The sequence below is a fragment of the Sminthopsis crassicaudata genome, chromosome 2, assembly GCF_048593235.1.
Source record: "Sminthopsis crassicaudata isolate SCR6 chromosome 2, ASM4859323v1, whole genome shotgun sequence".
In the NCBI taxonomy this organism is placed as follows: domain Eukaryota; kingdom Metazoa; phylum Chordata; class Mammalia; order Dasyuromorphia; family Dasyuridae; genus Sminthopsis; species Sminthopsis crassicaudata.
Window position 1 is genome coordinate 548,288,350 of NC_133618.1, and position 21,001 is coordinate 548,309,350.

The window sequence follows — 21,001 nt, forward strand, 5'->3', positions numbered from 1 at the left end:
CATGACTGAAACAACTTAATAGCAACAAAACACCAACATTAAGATACTCAGCGCCAGGATCTCGATTTTGTAGATGAAGATTCTCCTACAGAAGTCAAAATAGTTTTCATTAACCAAATGAGCATAAGAAACTAAAAACTATTTAAATAAATTATACGGGGGCAGTAGGTAGAGCAGTGGATAGAAGCATAAGAAACTATTAAGCATAAGAAACAAAAAAAACTATTTTAAATAAATTATACGGGGCAGTAGGTAGAGCAATGGATAGAGCACTGGTTTGGAGTCAGTAAACCTTAAGTTCAAATTGTCTCAGACACTTACAAGTTGTGTGACCCTGGGCAAGTCACTTAATCTCTGCCTACCTCAGTTTCCTCATCTGTAAAATGAGGATAATAGAGTACTTACCTTCCAGGGTTGTTGTGAAGATCAAATGAAATAATATTTATAAAATGCTTTAGCACAGGCCCTGGCACATTCTAAGCACCACATAATTGTTAGCTATTATTGTTATTAAGATGATAATATCTGTCACATCATGAACATAGCTGATCCCTCTGTCGTGCTAATCACAATCCATTCATACCTCATCCTGTGCAATTCTTGCCCATGCCATTATTTCCTGACATCTTCCCTCCCTGACTATTCTACTTATTTTGCATATACTTATGTGTATCTGTATGGTTGTTTCTCCTGATAGAAAATAAACTCCTCAAGGTCAGTGATTATTTTTTTGATCTTTGTATACCATAACATCTGGTTCATTAAATGCTCAATACCTACTCGCTTGATGAAAAACTCTACAGAAAGTCATTTCTGGAGGAGGAGAAGGTATTTTTCAGGAACTCTTGACATGAAACCAAGGGAGCTTCTAGACTATTAGGTATTCGTTGCTCCTTCTATGTGACCAGTCTACTTTCCTATCATGCAGAAAAAGAACACATCTTTGGTAATATTTCTCTTTCATAGTCCTTTGCTGATAATGTATATTTTACAGTCTCCTCTTGCCTACCATCTATCTCTCCATTTCCTTTTATATGTCCTTCAATTTTAATTCTTAAGAGTTTATGTTATTATGCAACTGGTGAACATATAGCATCATTTGATGAAAATTGTTATTAAAGAGACAGACCCAGAGGTAGAGTTAAAATTGCAGTGTTTGGAAGCATGTGGAGAGCTCCTTTCTACAAATCTCCTTTAAATAAACCTAGAAAATTCATGAGACCTAAATCTATTGGGAAATAACAGGGAATCATTTTTGTGGCCCAGTTGAGTACAGGGAGATCAATGGCGTGGTCGTGGACACTGAGAACAGGCTTAGGTCAGAAGCCCATTATGGAAGGAGCACTCCAGTGCCCTGGGAGAAGCTATGCATCCCCATAGGAAGAGGTCCCAGACCTTCCTGTCCTGGAACAGGACACACCTGCAGGTATTATAAGAGAGACAAAACCCTTATAATAAGTATGGATAATAGAAACAAATTATTGCATTATCTACATCCAAGAAATGCATGTCTCTTTCTGCACTCTATTACCTCCTCTTTTTTTCTTTAGAAATAGTAAATCTTTTTACAACTCAATTTCCAGAATTGAGAAATCTGTAGTAGCAACAATGATTAAAGATAATGTTGGCTGTGAGCTTTCTCTGTAAACAGTGCAAACAATCATGTTTTTTTTTGTTTTGTTTTGTTTTGTTGTTGTTGTTGTTGTTGTTAATAAATTGTACAGCTTATAAAAATAAATTTAAAAAATTAATAAATCTTGTTGATTTAGAATGATTCTATTGGAGGAGAGGGGGAAATAGAGAAATGTAAATTTTGTGATTGTTATTTAATTGTTTCAGCCATGTCTGACTTTGTGACCACTTCGAGGGTTTTATTAGTAGAATTAATGAAGTTGCATGCCATTTCTACAGCTCATTTTTACTCATGACGAGACTGAGGCAAACAGGGTTGCGTGACTTACTCAGGATCACTTAGCTAGAGTCTGAGGTCACGTTTGAACTCAGAAAGACAGACTGTCTGTCCACTATACGATGTATGTGCCCAACACAAATCTAAAAGATATAAAAAGAAAAGATATGAATAATATTAAATATTGAAAATACTTGCACTACTGAGCTGATAGTTTTAACTGTAAAGTTCTATACAAATGTGAATTAAACACTAATTCATTACATTATAGAATCCCCATACAATATAATCAATGCAAAAATCAATTAACCATTAACTATATGTTGACTATGAATATGAATGACTTAAGCAGAAATTTCTCCCCCTTCTCTTCCAAACAGATTTCTTTTACCCATCTAAGCTACCCCTGTAGTGCTTCAGGCCCCAGAGGGCATGTGGATAAGTCTAGAGAACCCTGAGCAAGCTTCAAAGGCTGCCTCCAGTCCCAGAGTAGGAGTCAGGTAATGTTATATATCTGTGTATTCTGGACCATTTGGTTGTTACAAAGTTTAATGAATTAAAGGCATTTATGATTTTTTAAGGGTAGAGATATGATGAGATTTTCCTTATTATGAGAATTTATTCCCAAGTTTCTATTATCTGGATCCCATTTAAAAAAATATTGAAAAAAAATAATAAAGGATCCAAGCAGAAAGAAAGTCTGCCTGAATGTGCTGGATAGCCATGCCTAATTCCCAGGAAATGAATTTTGGAAAGTAGCTCACTCATCCCACCTGCTGGCCCTGAATGGTTTGACACATCTATAAAAGAGAAACATTCCTTATTAAGGGATGCCAACAATTGATTAACTGTATCAATGGTAGCAGAAATAATGCTATGTTTTATTTTATGGATATTTTAACTTTTAAAAAATGCATGTGAAATTTAGAAGTGAACAAAATTACTTGTCATGGATTTCTGTTTTTGTTTTCTCTGGTCATTTTATCTTACAACAACATATTTGTTAAACGATAATTATTTCTCCTCTAACTTGCTAGCAGTGTTATTTTTGGAAAGTTATTTGATTCCAGGTCCTTCAAGTTTTTCCCTAAAAATGAGAATATAGGACTTGAGACTGGACTTCTGTCTCTAAATCCTATGATCCCAAGATGGAAATATTGAAGAATAAAACCCTGGATTTTTTGCAAGAAATTATGGGTGACAAAAATCTTAGCTCTAACTTTAGGAAGAAAATGCATGGATGCTCAGGGTTTTGCCTGGCTTCCAAACATGCAGATCAAAGAATTCATTGATGAATAATTAAAGTTACAGAATGGTAGTTCCCATTTGCTCTATGTATCACTTTAATATTTATAAAGTAACTTCCTTTCAACTTAAAGGCAGTTTGGCCTGGAAGCTACAGTGTCAGACTTAGAAGTCAAGAAAATTTGAATTCAAATTTTGCCTCAGATTCTATGAAAGAACTACAGATAGCACCCCACTAAAGAGATGAGGAAAGTAGAGCTCACAGAAGTTGTGGAATATGAGTATTAGCCACAAGAATTCAAATTCAGGTGCTCTGACCGTAAGAAGAGTGCCCCACTAGTGTGCCATCCATCTCTCAAAAGCTTTCCCAACCATATTACTTCTATTTGATCACTGTGAGGCTTAGTGACAATGGCCTAATTCCTTACAAAATTCTGATAGTAACTATGATGCCCTATTCTTTAAATGTCAAAATCTATTGCATGTGGCTACATGAGAGTGTTTTTATCTTTTAAGGCTCAAAAATAATTTCCTGCTGAGACACCTGACCGAGTAGTCCCTACAGAACTGGCACCTGTTAATCGGTATCTTTCTAATCAATCTAACCCTTTCATTAGTCTTTCCTCCTGTTCTTTACAACATCTTTTCTAACAAAATACACCAAATAGTTCATGCCAACAACCATCTAAGGTCACGCAACTAGTTAGTGTCTGAGTTGGAAATGGATCCTGACCTTCTGATTCCAAGCCCAGAGCTCAGTGCACTGCCTCGTGATGATTTCCATAACCTGAGCAAGTCTGAGTCAGATTCCTATTGCAGACGAGAAAGAAAAGTCAGCCTTCGTCTTCTTAGTTGTATTCTTCCAGCTTGTAAATTGCATAATTTTATAGGGCCTTCTTCTTTCTCAGTAGCAATGTAAAAGGTGTAACTCCTACCTGGATGGACAGGTGAGATTTAATGTCTAGCAGGTAGAGCTCTTCAGCGCAGAAAGCATGCAGATAACCTTATTACTTCAAAATTAGAAGGCAAAAGCGTGGTGTGGGCCCTAGCTGTAAGCATAAACCTTCCCCTATCTGCTGCTTTCCTTTCACCCAGGCCCCAACATTATTTAGTCAGCTAGTCATTATGAAGCACACTATGTAAGATACACAGTGTTGATAATGGGACCAAGAGGCACCAAGATGCACTGCCAACGGGAGGCAGCACAAGGGTACCTGAGTCTTTGAAGGGGAAAGAATTGGAGAAGAGGGGATACAAAGAAATGTAGAAAACAGTGGTTTTCTTCAAGGAGTTTACAATGGAAGAGACAATATACAAACAACTATATACAAACAAGATATATAAGGGATAAATTAGGTAGACTTAAGGGAAAGGCACAAAGGGGACTGGGAAAGGCTTTTTGCTAAAGGTGGGAATTTATATATTATAAATAAATAATATAATATTGTATTTATATAATTATATTATATATATATAATATATAATCATATTATAATTTAAGATATGAAGGAAGCCAAGAGGAAGACAGAAGGAGAGAGAATTGGAGGCCTGGGAGACTGTGACCTGTTTTACTTGCCTTACCTTCAGCACTGCTGAAGATTGCTGAACGATGTAGGAGCTTCTGGAACCTGTTGTTCAAGAATCCCTACGCCCTTTATAGATAAATATATTAACTAATTCCAATAATATATCATGTTAGGGACGTTTCTAAAATGAAATAAAAGCTTATTGCGTATAAGAGAGTGAGAAGTGACTGTCTGCTGTTAACCATCCGTATGAACATGAGCAAATCATTCAGTCTTTCACAGCCTCAATATCCTGAGTCAGAATCAGAACCAAGAGAACATTGTACACAGCAACAAGAAGATTGTATGTGATCAACTATGATGGACTTCGTTCTTTTCAACAATAAGGTGATTCTAGATAATTCCAATAGATTTGGGATGGAAAGTGCCATTCACATCCAGAGAGAGAACTATTTTCACCTTTTTTTTGTTGTTTGCTTGTTTTTTTTTTTCCCCTTTCTTGTGTTTTTTCCTTTTTGATCTGATTTTCTTTGGCACATTATAAATATGGAAATATGTTTAGAAAAATTGCACATCTTTAACATATATCAGATTGTTTGCTGTCTAAAGGAGGGGGGACAGAAAAGGGAGGAGTAAATTTAGAGCACAAAGTTTTTGCAAGAATGAATGTTGAAAACTATCTTTTCATGTATTTAGAAAAATAAAATAATTTTTAAAAAGAAACAAGTTCACAGATAGCAAGTTAAGAGCCTTTGCTCTTGTCATAGTCTCATTACTTTATAACTGTGTGACCTCATGTTAGGTTCTTACTAAGTGCTAATGAGATAATGAGATATTGGGTTTTTACTAAGTGCTAAATCGGTACTTGACAATTTTCTAGTTCCGGCCTTTCCTGGTAGTTTGCCTTGTGAATTCCTGGGGAAGAGCTTGCGTGCTTGGGAGGAGCAAGCTCATTGGTTTAAGTGGTTCTTCCCAGAAGCCCTTGCATTATCCCACGCCCATTCTCTGGGAGGATAAAGAGGGCATCTCGGGAGGAAAAAAGTCAGTCTCTGCTTTAGACCAGGCTTGACGCGGCTCTCTGCAGGAAGGGAAGTCACTTCTCTGGACGACAGTTAACGGCAACTGTCTGGAGACAACAGTTCTCTACAGGAAGAAGAATCTGCCCGAGAGATTTGAGTTGACCCAGCAGATCTCCTCCCAGAGAGCGATCAGCAGCTTCTGGAGACAACAGCATGCTACAACCTCAGTTTCCATTTCTATACATTAAAGGATAATAGGATTTCAAAGGCCTTTTTATCGCCATGGTCCCATGATCTAAGGAAAATCATGAAGTTCATATAAAAGTTCAAAGGGCCTTTAAACAATAAACATTATCTTTCTGAAGACCAGAAGCAGACACAATCCTTTAGATCAAAAGAAGCAATCTCAGTTTAAAAAAAACAACCTTCCAAATCATATAAAGTCACAATAAGCCCATGGAAAGTATTCGTGTATCTTTTAAAAAATCTTATCCTACAACATAGTTTCCATACCATATATTTTTCTTTTTTTTTTTCTTTTTTTAAATTTAACTTTTTATTGAAAGAACATATGCATGGGTAATTTTTTACAACATTGTCCCTTGCACTCCCTTCTGCTCTGACTTTTTCCTTCCCCCCCTCTCCACCTTCTCCCCTAGATGGCAGGCAGTCTTATACATGTTAAATATGTTACAGTATACTTTAGATACAATATATGTGTGCAGAACTGAACAGTCCTCTTATTGCACAAGAAGAATTGGATTCAGAAGGTAAAAATAACCTGGGAAGAAAAACAAAAATGCAAACAGTTTATACTCATTTCCTAGTCTTTCTTCTCTGAGTATAGCTGATTCTATCCATCATTGATCAATTGAAACTGAATTAGATCTTTTCTGTGTTGAAGATATCCACTTCCATCAGAATATATCTTCATACAGTATCATTGTTGAAGTGTATAATGATCTCCTAGTTCTGCTCGTCTCACTCAGCATCAGTTGATGTAAGTCTCTCCAAGCCTCTCTGTATTCCTCCTGGTGGTCATTTCTTACAGAACAATAATATTTCATCACATGCATATATCACAACTTATCCAACCATTTTCCAATTGATCCATTCATTTTCCAGCTTCTAGCCACTATGAAAAGGGCTGCCACAAACATTTTGGCACATACAGGTCCCTTTCTCTTCTTTAGTATTTCCTTGGGATATAAGCCCAGTAGTAGCACTGCTGGATCAAAGGGTATGCACAGTTTGATAACTTTTTGGGCATAGTTCCAAATTGCTCTCCAGAATGGTTGGATTCTTTCACAACTCCACTAACAATGCATCAGTGTCCCTGTTTTCCCGCATCCCCTCCAACATTCATCATTATTTTTTCCTGTCATCTTAGCCAATCTGACAAATGTTTAGTGGTATCTCAGAGTTGTCTTAGTTTGCATTTCTCTGATCAATAGTGATTTGGAAATAGTTTCAATTTCATCATCTGAAAATTGTTTGTTCATATCCTTTGACCATTTATCAACTAGAGAATGGCTTAATTTCTTATAAATTAGAGTCAATTCTCTATATATTTTGGAAATGAGGCCTTTATCAGAACTTTTAACTGTTTTTATCAGTTTATCAGAACTTTTGCCAGTTTATTGCTTCCCTTCTAATCTTGTCTGTATTAATTTTGTTTGTACAAAAGCTTTTTAATTTGATATAATCAAAATTTTCTATTTTGTGATCAATAATGATCTCTAGTTCTCCTTTGGTCACAAATTCCTTCCTCTTCCACAAATTTGAGAGGTAAACTATCCTATGTTCCTCAAATTTATTTATAATCTCGTTCTTTATGCCTAAATCATGGACCCATTTTGATCTTATCTTGGTGTTAAGTGTGGGTCTATGCCTACATACCATATATTTTTCTTAAAGGCAATGAATAGCTTTCCATATAAGGCTTTTTATTCCCAGGGAATAAAAAGAGGGTGAAATAAGTGAAAATTGCCTCTAATTCACCACTTCTCCTTGTAGCAATCCTTTCCCCTCAAGGTACCAAATACCATTGTGTTGCCTTCCCTTGGCCATGCATCTTGGTGCCCATTTGGCCCCATGTTCCTAACCTCTTCCTTCTAATCCTAACTTACTTGTCCTATATTCTATAAAAATGTGACTTGGAAGTCAGAGGCCTAGATTCAAGGCCCAATTCCTCCAGTTCCTGGTTGCCTGCATGCCCACATGATTGTAGGCGGGTTGTTTAATTTCTCTAAACAGAGAAAATAAGATTTGTACTTCTCATTTGACAGAGTTGTGAAGGGTAAATCACTATGTAAAAAAGCAAAGTATTTTTGGTATCACATACCATTGGAGCTGGAAGGGGCCTTAGTTCAACTCACCCCTTTTATAGATGTGGGCACCAAACTCCTCCAGATTGGGTACCTTTCTAAAGGTCACACAGCTTGTAAGGAGTAAAGATTGGTTTTGAGCCTGGGTGTTCTTGCTCCAAATCCAAATCCATCCTCTTTATCACATGGACTCTGCATGTAAACATAAATTATTATAATTCTTAGTTCTGTACCATATATCACACAGAATGGAAGTGCTTAGCTTATTGTAGTCAGGAGGCCTAGGTCCAAATCCTACTACTATAGGATGTGAATAAATCATGTAACCTCTTAGAAACTTAATTTCCACATAATAATTGTGCTTCTTCTCTAATGATTGCTGTGAAGAAAATGCTTTATAAACCTTTTCAAACCTTTTCTTTGAGTCATCTCTCTTTTTCTTGCCCTCCACAATATTGGTTTTGTTACAGATTATTTATTATTATTGTTGTTTGGGAGCCAGGTTATGAAGGACTCTCTTATGAAGAGAGGGGAATAAGCATTATATAGCTATATTATGCATCAGGCATTGTGCTAAATGCTTTACAAATATTTATTTCATTTGATCCTCATAATAGCTGAGGTAGGTGCTGTTATTATTCCTATTTAGAGTTGAGGAAACTAAGGCAAACAGGTTAAGTGATTTGCCTAGAGTCACATATCTAGTAAATGTCTAGGGTCACACTTGAACTACTGTGTCCTGATTCTAAGACCAGCATTCTATCCATTATGCTATCAGCTGCCCCTGAAAGAATAAGTCTATTCTCAATCGTTTATATGATTGAAAAGATTTGAAGAAATCTGTCTTATGCTCCAAAGTAGGTTGAAAAATGACTCAGTCCTTCATTTCCCTTTCATCGATTTTGAGCCTTTAGGATATTTTAAGTTGCCTAATAGAATTCTGACTGTACTAAAATATAGAAGATAAAAATACTTTACATTGAGATGGTGCCTTTAATTTTTCTCAAAGTACTCTGACATTATTAACTCAATGTCCCTAGAGGAAGGTAGGGCAGGAATTATTATGGCTCTTCTACAAATGAGGAAAAGGAGGCAAAGAAAGGTCAGCCTCTGCCTACACTCGCACAGTTAATTAGAGACAAGGCTATGAGACAGATCTCCTGGCTCCCAGTCTTGTGTTCTTTCCACCAGACCATGCTGTCTCTCTCACAAAGTGGCAATTTATAGGTTAGAGAAATGAAAAACAGGTCTAATCTGTGGGGTCTCTTTTACCCAGGCTTTCCATAACAACCTGATAATCAGGCTCCCATATGGTAGAAAATAAGGACATTTCTTTCTGTTTCTTTATCTTGGCTGAGAAAGACAAACCCTGAGGAACTGCTAAGGGGTTGGGTTATATTTGTACAATAGGAGCTTTTTCAGAAATGAATTAATTCAGTCCCATTATCTTTGGTTAGTTTTACTTTAATATTATGTGCTTTTTCAATACTTATTCAAACTTTGCTTTTCAGAAAATAGTCACGACCTCCAAAGAATTTCTATTATGACTAATAATAACTCACATTCGTAGGGATTTACAAAGTGCTTTCCTGACAATGGCCTTGCAAAGTAGGCGGTACATTTATCTCATCAAGATCAACTTCATTTTACACATGAGGAAACTGAGCCTCAGAAAGATGGCCAAATGGGTTCAACAAGCACTTATTAAACACCTATTATATGCCAGGCACTATACTAAGAGCTAGGCTTACAAAGAAGGGAAAAAAGATAGTCCCTTTTCTCAAGAAGCTTATACTTTCACATATATACAAGCAACTATGTAAATTTTTCATGAAATCCTGATAATCAGAAAACATATAGGATAAATGGATATTTATCCTATATGATACTAGATAATGTGATAATATCATAATATGATAATGAGATAATCAAGGGGTCTTAGTAAAGGCTTCTTTGCAGAGAGTGAAACTAGTTTTGAAGGAGACCAGGAACACAGTAAGTAGTAGTGAAGAAGGAGAGCATTCCAGGCATGGGGGGGACTCTGTTGAAAATGCTTTGAGCTGGGAAGTGGAGGGTCTCATGCAAGAAACAACAAGAAGATTAAGTGACTTGCTCAAGATCACATAATAAGTGATAGAGCTGAGATCTGGATCCACAATCTCCTGACTTCTGGTCTGTATTCTTTTCATGATGTCATGTTACCTCTCCTTAAATAGAGTGTCATCTAAAGCATTTGATGATCGTTCCTTTGTATCCCGATCACACCAGCTGATGCCAAATCAGAAAACATTCACTTTCTTTTTTTTTTTTCTTTTAAAAAACTGTTTTATATTGATGCAACAGAGATTTGTCAATAACTATTAACTTCTATTAATAGAAGGAAGGGATATGCCTTTTAACCTTGACAGTATGATACTAACAATGATCATTATGATCAGCCATTTTTTTTAACCTTTATTACCTCATTTACTTTGTGAGATTCCTAGTACATGTTACTGATGAGGATCTGCTTTCTTCACCTCATACCGCTTCACACAAGTCTTCCATCTTTCTCTGAACTCATATTTGTAATTCTTTACAACACATTGCTGTTCAGGTGTTTCAATCATGCCCAATTCTTGTGACCCCATTTGGGTTTTTGGGAATTCTAGTGATTCCCCACCCTAGGGGTTTCAGACCACCTTGGGTCTTAGGGCAAACAGGGAGGGAGAAGCTCCCTATACTTGCTACCTTTGGACACAGTCTTTATAGGTTACAGGTATCTTTAGTTGAACTAGGTTTGCCTCCACCAGCACCTGTGTTGCTAGTGGTCCCTTTCCCCATTACCTCTGGGGTTCTCACTGACTTTTTGTACACTTTTGATGAGGAAGTACTTACTTATTATAGCTTCTCATTAGATTTCTTGATCATTATTCAGTCTAGCATACATTTACAATTTTTGTTGGAGTTGGTATATGGGAGCTAGTTGGTCTGCTTCCATTTCAGCAGTTATTTTGACCAGAAGCTAATAACAAATCTTGAATGCCAGACAGAAGACAGAGAATTCAGTAGGCAGTAGTAAGTTATTGCTAATTCATTCAGTAAACATTTATTAAGTGCCTTCTATGTGCCAGGCACCAAACTAAGCACAGAGGATATAAAAAGAGGCAAAAAAAATCTCTTCTCTAAAGGAGCTTACAATTTAATGGGAAAGACAACATGAAAACAAAAAAGAAGAATAACTTTATGCAAGAAAAAAGGAAATTAATTAAAGGAGGAAAAGCACTACAGTTAAGAGAATTTAGGGAAGGCTTCCTATAGAAGATAGATTTTAGTTGGGATTAGTCAGAGAGGTCAGTAGTTAGAGAAGTAAAGCAAGAACATTCCAAGCAAAGGAGATAGCTGGAGAAAATGCTTGGAGCTGGAAGATGGAATATCTTGTTTTTGTATTAGCCAAGAAGCCAGTGTCACTAGATGAAAGCATATCTATTATAGGATAAGATATAAAAAGATTGGAAAGATAGGAGGAAGGTAAGGAGGATCTGAATACAAACAGAGCATTTTGTTTTTGCTCCCTGGAAGCCACAGGAAATCACAAAATTTATTGAGTAGGGGAATGATATGATAGAACTGAATTTTAGGAAAATCATTTTAATGGCTCAACAGAGAATGAAGTGGAGTGGAGAGAGATGTGAGACAAGCAGATTCACCAATAGGCTATTGGAATAATAAAGGCATGAGGTGGTGAGGGCTTATACTAGAATGATGGTAGTGTCAGTGAAAAAAAGGGGGCAGATTTAAGAAATATTGCAAAATGGAAATAGGCAGGTCTTTACAACAGCTTGGAAGTAGATATGATTGATTATGAGGAATACAAGATGATTTCTAGGTTGCAAGCTTGAGGATGCTGTTGCCCTCTACAATAATAGGGAAGGTGTTAGGGAGAATTTAGGTTTTAGGGGGAAAGATAATGAGTTCTGCTTTGAACAAATTAAGTTTAAAATGTCTACTGGGCATGGAGTTCAAGATGTAGATTTGAAAATCATCAGCACAGAAATGATAATTAAATCCATGGGAGCTGATGAGATCACCCAATACTACCATATTAGAGGGAGAGAAGAAGAGGGACCAGGGTAAAACTTTGGGTCATATCTGGTTTGAGAGTGATCTGGAAGAAGATCCAGCAAAGGAGATAAAGAAGTGGTCAAATAAGTAGGAGGAAAAATTCTATTTGAGTACCAAAAACCTAGAAAAAAGAGAGTGATTAAGAGTGTCAAAGGGTGAAGAGGTCAAAGAGAATGAGGGTTGAGAAAAAGCCCTCAGATTTAGCAACTAAGAAATGTTAATACTTTGTAGATAGCAGATTCAGTGTAATAATAAGGTTGTAAGCCAGACTGGAAGGAGTTAAGAAGAGAGTAAAAGGAGAGAGAGTATCTACCTCTCTGAGACAGCCTTTTCAAAGAGGTTGACTTCAAAGAGCAAAGATTATCAAACAGCAGATAAAAGACATTTGTTATCAGGGATAGAAGGAATGAGGAAGGGTTTTTTCCAGGACAGGTAAGAAATAGATATGTTTATAGTAAATGGAAAATGGGTATACAGAAGAAGAGATTGAAAATAAGTGAAAGTGTGAAGATGGCAGAGGAGATAATTGGTTGTAAGAGATGGGATGAAATGAGATCACTTAAACAGGCAGATCACAAAACAGTCTTTTGGTAAGGAGTAAGGTCCCTTCATCATAAGAGATGGGGTAGAGGAAGCGAAAGGCTTGTGATAAGATATCACAATTATAAGATATCACAAATATATTGTGATAAAATAAGATAAATGATAAGAGATGAGGAAGAGGGGAGAAGAGGGAACTTTCAGCAAAGAGCCTCAAGTCTTTCTGTAAAATGTGAAGCAAGGTTCTTAGTTGGGGGTGGGGGTAGGGGAAACCATGGGAGATTTGAAGAGGGATGAAAATATTTGGAAGAGCTGCTGTGGAGAGCAGGATAGTGAATTTGATAAGGGAGAGACAGTAGAATTGTCTAGCAGCAGTGAGGATCCAGTTGAGGTTATATAACATAAATTTGTAAGGAATCCAAGCAGAGAAGTTGCATGATTTTCTCCATCTTTGTTCACAAGCTTGTATATGGGCAGGAAGGAAAAGAATGGTAGAAGTAAACCAAGACTGAGTTTTGATTGGGCGTAATATTGGTGATATGACAAAAGGGGTAGGGATTCAAGAGAAGACAAGTATATACTTTAATTATTTCTCCAAGGAGGCAAGATGGGAAGGAGAGAGTGGCTAGTGAAGGGGAGATGGCAAGGAAAAGATTGAGGGTCAAGGGATTAGAAGTCACAGTGTAGATATAAAGTACAGATATTTAAGGGAAAGCAGAGGGAGAGATGAAAAACCAGTAGATTATGGACTGATGAGGGGATTCAGAATTCTTGAACATTGGAATCAGTACAGATTAAAGATATGACAATCTTTGTATAGCTGATGTGAAAGGAAGAAGTAGTTCATTGGAAATGAACTAAATGGTTAGGTTATTTGAGGGAGAATCAATATGTTTATTGAAGTTCCCTAATATGAGGGCAAGAGTTGGAGAAGAGGGAAAAATTGTAAGCCAGGTATCAAACTCATTGAGGAAGGTAGCGTAATGATGTAGGATCTATAGATAATCCCTGACAGGATTTTGTTTGAGTGGTAGATATGAATAACACATAAACCTTAATGAAAGAGGAGTCATTGAGTGAAGAAGGAAGGAAGAGAATCTGGAAAGCAAGGAATATTCCAATGGCCCCACTTCGAGAATGAGTCAAGGTCCAGTCAGAACTGGAAAGGGTGGCCAGGAAGGGGAAAGCCAGGTTTCAATAAAAGATAGTAGATGGAAGGAATGGAAAGAAGAAGAGATTTAGAATAGAGGGAAGTTTGTGACATTCCAAAGGACTAGATGTGGGAGAATTAAGGGGACAGCAGTGAGGAATTGGGTGGTAGGGGATGTGGACAGGAATTTAGAGTTTGATCTGCAGGAGTTCAGAGTCACTGGGATGAAGGGCATATGACCAGGGGTGAAAATGGTTATCACTGAGGGCACCACTTCTCTACCCTAAAAGGACAGATGCAGCAAGAGATAGGAGACCTGAAGTTGAAGGGAGGGTTGCTCTTTTAGAGAATGGGACTTAGAGGATGATAGCTATGCTTTCAGAAATGAAATATTCTTAAAACTCAATTTTAAAAATTGAGACATAACCATAGTTGTTAACTTTTTTTTTCCTCTTCCATTTTTGAAATTTACAGGGTACAGGGAAAGAGCATGGGATTTGGAGTAGAAGGCCTGGTTTGTACTTTAGTTGCCCTAACCATGTTCAAGTCACTTCACCTATGGGCTTCCAATTCTTCATCTTTAAAATGGGGATATTAATAATTATATTCTATACCTTAGTAGGGCTTCTTAAACTTTTCTTATTCACAACCCCTTTTCCTCTGAGAAACTTCTATATGACCCCAGATATATAGATATATAAAGCAGATGTACAAAATCAAACATTTGTTGATAATAAGTCATAATTTTGGGACACCCACATTCAGTTATGAGACGTCATCTGGGGTTGCAAATCACAATTTAAGAAGCTGGACCTTACAAAATAGTAGCAATATCGAAGGAGATTATGTACAGAAAGTGACTCATACTACAAACATAATCTATTAGTATAATTGACTCAACGTATTTAACTTTGTGAATAATCATAGTCTGATGTTCCAGCTGAATTAGTTCCAAGTATATAAGTGAGTCTCTTTTTATATTGCCAGAGAACGTAATGTAAGAGGTAAGGCAAAAAGCAAGATTGTCATGCCAGAAAGGATTGAACGGAAGAGGAAGTTTTGGAAGGAGACTGAACCAGAGTAGGTGCAATATTTCTTTATGGAGCAATGTGAGAGAAGATGGGAACAAACTAGCTGTAGTCTTCACTTTCTTCCACTGTGGTACACTGATGACGTGTTAAGTTTTTGTGCACTCTAAATTTCCTCCCATGGGGCAAAGTTGGGGTTGGGCAGGCACCCCACTAGTTCTGGCTCTATTTGGCATCTAAAGTCTTTCATAACCTGGCTCCCAGCCTGTAATAATAAACAATGTACCATAAAGCCAGTTTTACAACACATCATTCCCTTCAGGCATCTACAATGCAGCCTGATTGGCCATCATACGTAGCATTCCATCACACCCCCCCTGGAACTCCTCAGCCTCCTTACCTCCAATTTTTGAAATTCCCAATTTCCCGCAATATTTAACTTAAGCACCATCTTCTATATCAAGGATTTTTAAACTCTCTCTCTCTCTCTCTCTCTCTCTCTCTCTCTCTCTCTCTCTCTCTCTCTCTCTCTCTCTGTGTGTGTGTGTGTGTGTGTGTGTGTGTGTATTGTCCCCTTTTGATGGTCTTTGACCCCCTTCTCAGAAAAAATATTTACTACAGTTATGATTGAAAGAAACTCTACAGTTTAGTAAGGTTGTTGAAAATAAAGATGGGTTTTTTTTTCTATCCGTGTTTAAGGACCTTCTGAAATTTATCCATGGACTCCTTGGGGGAGGGGGCTTGCTGCAGACCTTAGGTTAAGAATTCTCTCCAAGCTGCTAATGTCTCCCCTTGAAATTGTCTTGTAAACATTTCATGTCTGCAAAACATGTCCATGATGTAAGATCCTTAAGGGCAGGAAGGTGTAACTTCTGTCTTTGTATTCCTAGCATTTGGCACCAAGCCTAGTGCCTAATATTAATAAATGATCGTTGAGTGATGGAGTGATGGCTTTGCCATGGACAAAATGTAGAAATGAAACATGAACTTCTCACTAAAGCCGGCTTAGCTTGGAGAATTAGGAAAGAGCTCCACTTCTTCCATGGTAGCTCCTTGTGTGGCTGGGGAGTAGGGGCTAGGGAAAGGGGGTACAGTGAAGTCCATGGCATCAGAGGACCTGGGTTCAAATACCACCTCAGAGATGTCCTTCCTGAGTGACCTGGACTTGCTTAGGCCTCTATTGCTTCATCTATAAAATGAAGAAGTGGGACTAAGTGATTTCCAGCCCTGGGCCCTGGGAGACCTTTGTGTGATCCTGAGCACGTCACTTGCCCTCCTTCTGCTTCAGTTTCTTTATCTGTAAAATGAAGGCTTTGGACCAGATGGAATCTCGGGTCCTTACAGCCAGGATCTCTCATCCCCCCTCCAATTCTTACCTTGCATATGCTTTGTATTTATTTTTGTTCTTTTGTTTAGTCAGAAAAAAAACCTCTGGAATCTAGTCCTGGGAATAGTTTGACATTCTTAGCAGAATAAACAGTGAACAAAAACAGCCTGAGGAAATACTGCTTTGTGTAGATCTTACAAAGTAGATTTTCTATATTCTCCTTTTGTTATTGGGTTCAAGTTTGTCTTCACCATAAAGAACAGACAAAGATTTTGCTTCAGAATATCAATTAAATAGACAAATAGTCCATTTCTGAGCTGAAAAGAAGAGCATTCTAAGGGAATCTTCATGTCAAACCATGTGACAGCAGTTCCCAGTTCCCTGAGCGGGTTTAATTGAGCAAACTAAGGCCATACTATGGCCCATCAACTCTTTTTTTTCAGGTGTGGTTTTTGAGCAGACCAGAAAGCATTGCTTGGGGCCTTCTTTCATACTTTTGCACAGCAATATCATTGGGATTCCCACAATGTGGTGTCCTTATTTTTTAAAAGTTCAAAGTTTCAAAGACTGGAGATGAAAACCTTCTGAAATTTGGATGAAATCTACAAAATGTTATATATAATGGTGAGCTTATCTGTTTGAAAGAGAATGCAGGTGTTTTCTGAAATATTACTGAGAAAAACTTTCTTCTTTTTTTCCATTTCTGATTCAAAATAAAGAGAAAAAGTATTGTCTTTTTTTAATAATCTAGAATTGAATTGAACTTTCAATCAGAAATAACATAATTATTTTGGTTCTTTATGGAAATGCTAAAATTATTAATAACTATCAAAGTAAATTGCTATTTTTGTTGATACTAAGACTTCATAATTTGCCCACACTGCTAGTTCATGCTCATTCATGGTCCAGATCCTACCACTGATTGATATAGGAGTTTTGACATATGACATTCCTGGGGGGAGGGGGTTTCTAAATTCAAGCAATTAACTAGCCTCAGTCTCCATGGCAGCACAAATTATTTGTCATCAGTCTCAGCTGCAGAAGTTAAATTATGGAATATAAATTGCATTTTCATGCATAAGCTTCCTAAACCAAGAAAGCAAAAAGCAGGAAGAAATGACAACCAAGGTTAGCAATAACAGGTATAGTATATAAAGCACTATATTCAGTGACGAAGACCTGAATTTAAATCTCACTTGAAATATATATTGGCTGTGTGAACAGTGGGCAAGTCATTTAATTTTTCTGCAGCTGGCAAATGAAGACCAATTTACTGAAGTCAGAACTGGTTCTTGTTTTTGGAGTATCCACAGAAATGGGAGCACCTTGAAGCTGGTGTGGGTTTCACAATCAAAATAAATTTCACCAAACAGATATACCTCCATATATATATATATATATATATATATATATATATATATATATATATATATATACCTCCCAAAAGGAGTGAAAGACAGATTTGTGACACTGTGATTGCCTTTTGCAGGCAAGAGCTACCATCATCAGTGCATATGTTCCCATCATGACAAATGCTGGTGAGGAAAAAAAATTATGAAGACCTGGAGCCCCTCATCATCAATGTCCTAAAAAGGACAAGCTTGTAATTCTGGATGATTTTAATGTCAGAGTAGGCACAGACTATCCAACTTAGCAGGGAATCCTTGGGAGGAAAGGAATTAAGAAAAACAATAGCAATGTCTCTCACTAGTGAAAACATGCATCTCACACTTTTCTCATCACCACATTGTTTTCCATTAAATTGCAAGAAAATTTTATGGATGCACCTTGGCAGCAAATGATGGCATTTAATAGACTATGTCATTGTAAGGAGAAGAAACAGACATGTTATAAAAGAATGATGAAGGCAATATGTGATGCAGAGTGCTGGACCAATCATAGACATTCTCTCCAAGATAAACATTCATGTTCAACAAAATCAGTGACTTCAGACAAGATAACTATCAGAAGACATAATGTCAACAAATTAGAATGCTTCTCTGAATGGGAACAGTTAATTGATAACTTGGAAAGAAAGTTGAGCCAACACACAGAATAGAGCAAAAAAAGAAGTGGACAACTTGCAGAGATTTGGTGTGTTGCACTGCATTTGTTCATCTGGATCAGAACAATACTGGTTTAACAAAAATTATGGGGAAATTCAGAAGCTGCTAAATGAAAACTGAGTCCCCCTACAAGGTTTACCAGCAGGATAGTTTGTCTGTCTCCAAGTAAGCAACATTTAATTCCATCAAAAGTAAAGTACAAGTGAAGCTTAGATACAGGATTCTTGGCTCAGTAAGGAGGCAGAAATTCAGTTTTATATTGATAGTAACAATCCAAAATGTTTTTATCATGCTCTGAAGGCTTTATAGATCAAAGACCTGTGGTACATCTCACCTAGTGATAAGGAATGATCCTGGAGAGATGGGCTGAATACTTCCATAGCATTCTCAACAGACTATCATCAACTAATGCTGAAGTCATTAACCCTAAATCAATCCATCTCTATCTGAACTTCCAACCAAGAAGTTTGGGATGTCATTAGGCTCTTTTCATGTGGCAGAACACCCAGTGCTATTTCAGCTGAGATTTACAAAGCAGAAGGCCAACTGCTCAAACAAAAGCTGATTGAAATCTTGCAGGTTATATAACAAGAGAAGTGTATCCCTCAGGAATTCAAGAATGCCTCCATTGTTCATCTCTACAAACAAAAAAGAAATAGGTTGCCCTGTGACAGTTATAAGGAGTCTCTTCTTCATCATTTCCAAGAAGGGTCTTGCTAGAGTCCTCTTTAATAGTCTAATTCTTCCCTGGGGAGATTCTCATCTACCTAAAAACAATGTGACTTCAGAAAGGACTGAGAAACAATCAAAATGGTATTTGTTGCATGACAATGCCAGGAGAAATACCAGGAGCAGAACGCTCCTGTACACAGTGTTCAGCTATCTGACCAAGGCTTTGGATTTGCCAATTGTGAGGGCTTATGGAAAATCATGGCAAAATTTGGTTGCTCAGAGAAGTTCACTGGTAGTTCCACAATGGAATGCTTGCATGTTTGTGGATAATGGATGTGCGCTTGTGCTTTCCTAATCAACTATGGAGTGAAGCAGGACTGTGTGCTTGCTCCTATGCTTTCCAGAATATTTTCAGCAATGTTGTTGGATGCCTTCAATTTGGACCAAAAAATGGCATCAAGGTCAGTTATTACACTGATGGTAAATTATTTAACTTGGAAAGGCTACAAGCAAAGACTAAAATGGAGGGAGAATTACTGTGTGACTTTTTATTTGCAGATGATCATGCACTCAACACAACCTCTGAGGCTGAGATGCAACAGAGTATGTATCAATTATCTGTCACTTGTGCTAATTTTGGCCTGACAACGAACACCAAGGAAACAGAAGTTCTACACCAGCCAGCAGCACACTATCCGTATGTGGAACCCTTGGGAGCTACAAATGGAGAGATTTTCAATACTATGGATAAGTTCATTTATGTCGGTAGTAAATGGTCCAAGGATATATACAAAGATGACAACACAAGCATCAATCAGAGATGGCTCAGCACTGGGAAGTTCCAGAGGAAAGTCTGACAGAGGAGAATTAGGCTACCTACCCAACTGAAGGTCACAGAGCCCCTGGGATGACTGCATTGTTGGATGCCTATGAATCCCAAGCAGTCTGTCAGGACCATGCCAAAAATTGAATCATTTCCATTTGAATTGCCTTAGGAATATTCTGAAAATCATTTGGCAAGATACAATACCAGACATGTCCTTTCTCAAGCTGAACTAACAAGCATTCAAACTCTACCACAGAGAGACCAATTCTTATGGGCTGGCCATGTTATTCAAATGCCAGATGTACATTTACCTAAAAGACTGTTTTGCAGAGAACTCCCACCCAAGACAAACACTCATGGGGCTCAGAACAACAGCGCTCTTGAAATCTCTCTGAAGAACTTTGGAATCAATTGTAAGATGTGGGACCACTAGAACGGAACTGTCCAGCTTGATGTGCCTGAATCAGTGAAGGTGCTACACTTTGTGAGCAAAGCAGAAACAGGTGGCTCAAAAGTAATGTGAGATGTGCCGATTTAGGGACATCCCATGTCCCTAAAATGTTCATGTAGACCCACTGTACCAGACCCGCGGTAGAGTCTTTCAAGCTAATACTAGTCTCATCAGCCACAGTGGACATTCTGTATCTTGGCCTCAGCATAGTGATATCATTTTGGTTTTCATTGAGCATGAAATAAAACAACCACCAACCTCACCATATTGCTATGAAGATCAAAAAAGATAATGTAAAAGTGTTTTGTAAACTTTAAAGGTCTATGTCAATGCTAACTATTATTACTTGCTCATCTCCAAAGTCAGTTTCTTTTCCCTTATATCTTCTGACTTATGGGTAGATACGTAAACATGCACATATATACACATGGGCATGACTATATAAATGTATACCCTGTATGACCCTTCCTATTCTACTTAGTAGTCAGTCAGTAAGCATTTATGAGCATCTACTTTGTGCTGGGCAAGGGGCTAAGTGCCCATCTAGTTAGGTGGATATATACTCACATATGCACATATATGTGTATTTATGGAAATGCTGAAATTACAAACATCTGTAAAAGTTGGTTGTTATTTTTTATTCTGCATCTTCCTAATTTGCACAGGCTAGATGTACAATATAAATTATAATATAAATATTATTTATAAATATAATTATATTATATTATAAGTATTATAATAAATATAATTATAAAATAAATAAAATATAAATCATACTTATTGGCATAGGAACTTTGACATATATCCTTCC

The 21,001-nt window shown here is 37.3% G+C and overlaps 1 long non-coding RNA gene across 1 annotated transcript in view; it reads right to left on the reverse strand.

Annotated features, from left to right (window-relative positions):
* Positions 1 to 8,199: 8,199 nt before the first annotated feature.
* The window catches only part of LOC141558159 (uncharacterized), a 58,572-nt gene continuing 45,770 nt past the window's right edge, over positions 8,200 to 21,001 (reverse strand). The window contains exon 3 of the long non-coding RNA XR_012486980.1: positions 8,200 to 8,218. This is a non-coding gene — a long non-coding RNA (uncharacterized LOC141558159). The remainder of the gene's footprint in view (positions 8,219 to 21,001) is intronic.